This window comes from Nannospalax galili, unplaced genomic scaffold (assembly GCF_000622305.1).
Source record: "Nannospalax galili isolate Female #2095 unplaced genomic scaffold, S.galili_v1.0 scaffold1437, whole genome shotgun sequence".
NCBI lineage: Eukaryota > Metazoa > Chordata > Mammalia > Rodentia > Spalacidae > Nannospalax > Nannospalax galili.
In genome coordinates this window covers 1,768,458-1,775,903 of record NW_008341050.1, presented here as the reverse complement: position 1 = coordinate 1,775,903, position 7,446 = coordinate 1,768,458, and the positions used below count along the sequence as shown (strand labels likewise).

Genomic DNA, 7,446 nt, shown 5'->3' with positions numbered 1-7,446 from the left:
AGCCAGGTGTGGTGGTGCACGCCTTTAATCCCAGCACTCGGGAGGCAGAGGCAGGTGGATCTCTGTGAGCTCAAGGCCAGCCTGGTCTACTAGTGAGTTCCAGGACAGCTGGGGCTACAGGGAGACCCTGTCTCAAAAAGATAAAAAAAAAATAAAAAAATTTTTAAGACATTTTTACTATCCTATTCATTTATTTACTGATGAGGACAGGTATGTCACAGGGAACCTGCGGAGATCGGAGGACAACTTGTGCCCATCAGTCTCCTACTAAGGGTCCTGGGGATCCAACTCAGGCGTCAGCCTTGGCGGCAAGCACCTTTACCTGCTGAGCCACCTCACCAGCCCTGACATGTTTTCGTTTGGTGTGTTTGTTTTTTGTTCTTTTTGAAGCAAGTTCTCAGTATGTTGCCCAGGCTGGCCTGGAACTCACATAGTTCCATGTGACACCACACCTGACCTCCTAAAATGTTTTTATACACGTGTTTAGAACAGAGCCTAGCACAGAGCATCAAGCAGGGTGAGCTATTTTATATACATCTGTGTGTGTTGATGCTGTGAACCAAATACTATAAATATTGTGTATAATAGGTACATAAGTAAAGATCTATTTTTTTTTCTTTATGTTTTGAAACAAAGTCTCACTGTGAAGCCCTGGCTAACCTGGAACTTACTATGTAGACCAGGCTGGCCTTGAACATGTGCAATCCTCCTGCCTCTGCCTCCCAAGTACTGGAATTACAGGTGTGTGCCACCATGCCTGGCTCACAGTATATATTTTTTTGTTTTCGGTCTTTTAGGGACAGGGTCTCCCTGTAGCCCCAGCTGGCCTCGAACATAGTAAGTAGACCAGGCTGGACTTGAACTCACAGAAATCCACCTGCCTCTGCTTCCCGAGTGCTGGGACTAAAGACATGCACCACCACACTTTTTAAGGCAGTTAGAAAGTAATTAAACTTCTATCACAGCAGCCCTTAGATGCCAACCATGGCATTTGCTTATTGCCAAGTGCTTGCCATCCTCACTAAGCCCCATCCAAATCAGTGAGGTTAGCAGCAGTAGCCCCATTTTACAGATGAGCAAGGTGAATCCCAGAGAGGCAGAGTAACCTGCTCTAGGCCACCCAGCCTTGGCTACTCAGAGACAGCTCTGACCCCCAACCCCAGGTCTATCTGTGCCTGGGTCTTCCTTCATAATGGATATTGGAGAGGCTGCCCGAGGCAGCCCAGGACCATACCCAGGGCCAGGGCTATAGCCAGGAGCAGAGCATAGAGGCTATAATTGTGAGTCCCTAGGTGATGGGGAGGACTGCCAGGCCAGCTCAGAGGGCAGCATGGCCTGGAGACACAGCTCACTATTCATAGCCTAGAACAAGCCATTGAGTCACTGGGGGAAACCTGACATCACTGTCTCCCTGTCTGCTGCCCACCTGCCGGCCGGCCCTTCCTGGACTCCTGGAAACCTAAGCCTACAGTCCTGTAAGGGGTTCTCATTCTCAGCGGCAGGACCAGGGCAGGTCCCCACAGTCCCCTCCCCAGCCTGTCTCCCACTTTCCTATCTCTCCTACTGTGCTATGAAGATTCCGGGCGGGTACTTTTGTACCCAGCTTCTGTGTTGAATTTTCATAGAGTTCCTTTTCCTTTGAGAAAGTTGTCTACTCTCCTGTTGGAGTCAGTGTTTTTTGTTTGTTTGTTTGTTTTGTTTTTTGAGGCAGGGTCTCATGTGGCCCAGGCTAGCCTCAGACACTATGTAGCCAAAGATGACCCTGAATTTCTGACCCTCCTGTTTCCACCTCCCAAATGCTGGGGTTACAAGGATGTGCCACCATGCCCAATTTTATACAGTGGTGGGGATTGCACTCAGGGCCTTTTGCATGCTAGGCAATCACTCTACCAATTAAGCTACACCTCCATCCCAGAAGTCAGTATTCAGAAAGTACAGCTGACTGAACTGTGTCCTCAAGGGGATTCAGGAGCTGGCCTCTATTCCCAAGGATGCAGTCCAGCCTCCTCCACCAAGTGCTTTATTTGCGCCAATCTGATTGCATTTTTTTAGATGCCAACAATGAGAACTAGAGAGGTTATGGGTCTTGTCCATAGTCACACAGCCAAAGTTCAAACCCATGGGTTGTCTAACTGCATGTGAGCTCTTAAATTACTGTAGCAGGTGGGCTGTGCTTGAACAGTGCAGATGGAAAGTGCCAGGGCATGTTCCATCTCTGGATGGTCACTGTCCAGTTTCCTCGAGACTGCAGATCTATGGGGAGGTGGTGCAGAGCCCTGGCTTCATTGGTCATGAGAAGTCTGCAGAGGTGGCCGTTGGGCGGGCAGTATTGTATAAATCCCTGCTGACCCTCCTCTCAGGAAGGAGCATGGGTTGCCAGAGGTGCGCCTGTCCTGGGTTTGGTAGGTCAGACCAGGGAAAGGAATATGAGTCAGGCTGGGGCTGGGCGCCAGCTTCCTCAGCCCAGGCTATGGGTACAGGATGCCAGGCCGCTGCAGCTGCTCTTGCAACTCAAAGCTCTGCTTTTGAAACCCTGAGCCAGCATCTGGGGGAGGGGCTTCATGCCACCCCAACACAGAATGGCGCCCTCTCCCCCTCCCGTCGCCTCACAGGGAAGGCACACTGAGCTGGTTTTCCAGGCAAGGACACGAAAGCTGAGAGAGGTTTCTTGCTGTGTGGGCTCCTGCAGCTGACACAGGGCACTGCCATCCTGTTCCGTTCTCTGTCCTTATATGTCCACCTCATTTGTCAGACACTGTGATAGAGGTGTGACAGAGGGCACCTGCTGGAACTGAACTAGGGCTCCATGGATAGTTATAGAGATAGAGACGGTTTGTTAAGAAAAGCCCTCCGGAAGATGGAAGTGAGCCAGAGAGCTGGAAGGAGTCAGGAGTGCAAACAGCGCTGGGCCAGGAGAGTCTTGACCGTCATGGTGCCTACCGCCCTCTACATTTGTGTATTGCCCACTTTTCTCACACATGTTTTGTCCATCCCTACATGTAGCCCAGGTGGGGAGGAGTTCGAAGTCTTTCTGCCCATTGACTTCTTCTATGTGAATTTTTATGCCTGCCCCCCCACCCAATCTCATCTCCATGCAGCTGGGTACCTGTGTTTGTGGGCACATGACCTTCTGGGCTGAGAGAAAAGCTTTCTTGGGGATGAGTCTCCATTTTCAGGAGTACTTTGATTTGGGCCGGGGGAAAGGTGGATTTTGAGACAGGGTCTCCCGGTAGTCCCAGCCGGTCTGGAACTCATAAGGCCCACTGTGTCAAGTCAGTGTCCCCAGACGTTCCCCAATGCAAATCCATCCACTTGTGGTCTAGTCAGATTCTGTCATCTATCTATCCAAACGCCTATCATTTTCTTTCTTTCTTTCTTTCTTTCTTTCTTTCTTTCTTTCTTTTTTTTAACAGAGCATAGGGTGGGGGTTTATTTACAGAGGTGTGGGTGCCCCCCATTTTTCAGCTTCACTGGAAAGTCCACACTCAAATATAGATCCTGTGACTTCCCACAGCCACAGAAAATGATGAGAGAGGGGCCTCCTGGCATTCTCTGCTTATATATCCTTAGACCTTTGCCCACATGCAGCTAAGGTAGACTGATGGGGTGGGAGGGGTAACTGACTCCCCCCTCAACTCCTTGATGAATGTGGGAAGGAGGTATGACTATAGCTTGCCAGCATAGTGGTCAGAGTACACTTCCAGTTAACACTCCACCCCTTCCTCTAGCTCTTACATTCATTCCTCTAACCTCTTCTGCAAAAGTCCCTGAGCCTTGGCGGGGGTGGTAGGTGTGGGATGATCTTCTTCTTATTGTGGCAAGGCACTGAACTTTCTGGTCTCTGCGTCATCAGTTTTCCATGGACTGTTGGCCCATTTCAGTGGGATTCCATCTACTTGGTCCAGGAAGGGCCCCCCTTGAGTGGGCCAAAATCAGGAGTGTTTAATGCGCAGGGAGGTGATGTCTGGGCCCTTCAGGCTGCCTACTCTGTGTCTGTTCTTGGGGGTTCAGTGTCAAGGGGGAAGTTCAACAGCATATGAGACACACTTTTCCTCCCTGTGTCCTTCCTTCTTTCCTTTTGTCCATCTTATGTATGTATTTAGTGTATGTGGTGATAGCATGCCCTCTAACAGTGAAAATGATAAGCACAGGATGTGGAGATAAACATGCTGGGAAAGAAATGTGGAGCCAGGGAACCCTGCCCTTCCTGACCTGGCCTTGAATCTCAGCTGGGTGACCTTGGACAGATCACCTAATGTCTATGAATTTCTGTTTTTCCTTCAGCTAATGAAGAAGAGGGTGGTGGGAAGGATCCAGTCTGCCCACCCAGCTGCTGTGACAGTTGGGACAAAGGAGATTTCTATGCATCAAAGGTGACAGATGGGGGTGAAGGGGCTTCCTGTTAGTTCCTGGGGGATTGACTGTGACTCTGAGAATGTGTGGAGTTTGGGCTCAGCTCTAAGGGCAGCACTTACCCTGGGCTAATGGCTGCCTGTTGTCCCTTTGGGGACTGCTTCCCTTGGTCTGCAGTTCTACAAAGATGTGGACCCTTGACTTTGAAAAACTTTGTTTTTATATCAGTGACTTTATTGTCCTTATAATAACAGGTATCTAACATACAGAGTTCAAATACAATAGATAAATAGAGGCAAATATAATGCATCAACCCTAGTCCCACTACTGCATGTAGCTGGTTAGTTATTTGGTTCACCACTGGCACCTATACATGGACAGGTTGTAAAGGGACAGAAAGTATTACGTGTATGTGGAAAGTGCAAGATTTTTTAAACTAAAATTACTGTCATTTTGTCCTTTTTAACATTTGTATTAGTTACTGTTCTGTTGCTGTGATAGAAACACTGACCAAAGCAACTTATAGAAGGAAGAGTTTATTTGAGCTTACAGTTCTAGGGGGGCAGGAGTCCATTACAGTGAGGAGGCAGGTTGGCAGAGGTGGCTGGTGGAGGAGCTGAAGCTAAGCTCTCACATCTTCAAGCAGGCACAGGAAACAAGAGAGTGACTGGAGATCCAGCAAAGCTTAAGAACTCTCTAAGCCCACCGCCTTCTAAGACCTCCCAAAACAGCATCACAACTGGAGACAAAATGTCCAAATACAGCCAGGTGTGGTACATGCCTTTAATCCCAGCACTTGGGAGGCAGAGGCAGGAGGATCTCTGTGAGTTCAAGGCCAGCCTATGAAGGACATTCTCATTCAACTACCACATTTATTTGTGTGTGTGTGTATACACACACATGCAAGTGTGCACAGGCACATGTGTGAAGGTCAGAAACTTTCTACCGTGTGGGTTCTGGAGATTGAACTCAGGTCAAACTCAGGTTTGGTGGAAAGTGCCCTTACCACTGAGTCATCTCATTAGCTCTTGATTTTCTTTTTAGACATAGTCTTACTATGTAGCCCAGGCTGGCCTTGGACTCTTGACTCTCCTGCCTCAGCCTCCTGGGTGCTGAGATTACAGGCCTCTGCCACTGTGCCAGGCTAAAAATACATACTTTGATTTAAGTATTGCAGAGAGCTGACTGCCCTGAAAGTGGTCATCTCTTTGCTACCACAAAGCAGTGTCATAAGGGGCTGGAGGGTTCATCATGCCTCAATCTTAAAAACCTTCCATTCAGACAAATTACAAAAGAGGAGCCAGGCTCAGTGAGTACATTCAGGGCTAAAACATCAGTTTTCATACTTTGGGGACCAGAATCTCAGCACAGATACACATAACTGAAACAAAGCCTTAGGAAGCCCATATTTATCTTTATTACACATGAGGCACTCTGATAGTTTCTATTTTATACAATGCTGCTCTGTGGGAAGCCGAGGAAAATAAAACTGCTTGCCTAACCCACTAAATCGATTGTACAACTTCCAGTTTGAAAAATAACTCCAGCAGGCAGTATCTTGAGATAAGATTTCGATCCTTAGTGTGTATCAGACCTGCCTTTGCCTCTAGAGCTATGGAGGTGGCCTGCTAGACTCCACCTCTAGCATTCTACCAGGGACCCTGGGCTGGCCCAAGGATTTGCATTGTCATTAAGTTTAGAGCTGACATCGCTGCTGCTGGTGGCCTCGGAACCCCACTTTGAGATTGTCATCCTCCCCCGACTTTATCGCTCTCTCTCTGTCTCTCTTTTGCTTGTTTATCTTATTTTTTGAGAAAGTGTCTCATCTATCCCTGGCTGGCTTTAAACTCACTATGTAGCCAAGGATTATCTTGAACCCCCACTTTGTGGGTGCTAGCCCGACAAGGTGTGTACTACCACACTTGACTCTCTTGTTTTCTTGTTTTGTTTTATTTATTTATTACTTTTATTTTATGTGTGTGTATTGCCTACATGTAGTTAAGTGCACCCATGTCATGCCTGGAACTGGAGTTTCGGACAGTTGTTAGCTGCCATGTAGGTGCTGGGATTTGAACCTGGATCTTCTGCAAGAACAGTCAGTGTTCTTAACCTCTGAGCCATCTCTCCAGCCCCTCTCTTGTGTTTTTTGAGATAGGGTTTTGTTAATGTAACTCAAGTTGGTTTGGAACTTGCTGTGTAGCCCAGGCTGGCCTCTAGCTTGCAGTAAGTCCTGCCTCAGCCTCCCAAGTGCTGAGTTTACAGATGTATGCCACCACATCAGCTTTCTCCTGGGCTGTTTTTAAGCCAGCAGATTCCCTTGGCAAGACCCATACTAGCTTTATGGAACAACTGAGGACCAATTATGGCCACCATAAGGAGAGAGGTTCTCGATTGTCAAGTGGTGGTGGGGGGCACTGTCTTTGAGATCTTCAACATCATCCTCCTAAAACTTAGCTTGCACTATCTGAGTGATGAATGTAGGAAAGCTCTGCTAAACCAAGGGACATGTGCCCAGCCCAGTCTGAACGACCTGCTTCTCCAGTCTCCACCCCACAGAGCCTAAAACCCTCCCAGTCTTCCAAAAACACCGCTTTTCTGAAGACTGTAAAAGACCATTTACCAGGCAATTTCACATTTCTGTTTTTCTAGTGGGATATGGCAGGCAAGTAGGTCAGTCGGGCATAAGAACCCCATGGGAAAGTTGTCCTTCTGGCTCTGCTGGGGTTTACTTGCTGTCCCTTGCTTCCCAGCTTTACCTGAAGCCCCTTCCTGGCACTGCAGCCTGTCCACCTCTGAGGGTGGCTTGTGGGACTCCCCACCCTGGTCCTCCTGCATTGCCCTTCCCCCACCCACCCCCAGCCTGCAGCCCTCCCGAAGCCAGCAGCCAGCTCAGCTGGGAGCAGCTCTGGTAGGAGGAGAGTGTTAAGTAGGCACAGAGCCCCTCTGTTCCAGTAACAATGGCCCTGTTGATGGCTAGGTTGGGGTCCCTCACTCTCTCTACTGGGCTTTGGGGAGGAGAAAGGACTCCCAGCCCCCGCCCCCCCCCCCCGGCCCGCACACTTTGGGGGGCGGTTAACTCAAGACCCTCGCCCC

The 7,446-nt window shown here is 48.9% G+C and overlaps 1 protein-coding gene across 10 annotated transcripts in view; it reads left to right on the top strand.

The window, feature by feature from the left end:
• Chst3 (carbohydrate sulfotransferase 3) overlaps nucleotides 1-7,446 on the top strand; it is a 36,203-nt gene that overhangs the window by 9,689 nt on the left and 19,068 nt on the right. The window contains exon 1 of one of the 10 annotated variants that reach the window (XM_029565146.1): nucleotides 4,298-4,373. The exons of the other annotated variants lie outside the window; for them this stretch is intronic. The gene's annotated coding sequence lies outside the window, so the exon portion shown is untranslated. Of the gene's footprint in view, nucleotides 1-4,297; nucleotides 4,374-7,446 lie in introns of those variants that run through there. 10 annotated transcript variants of the gene reach the window in all.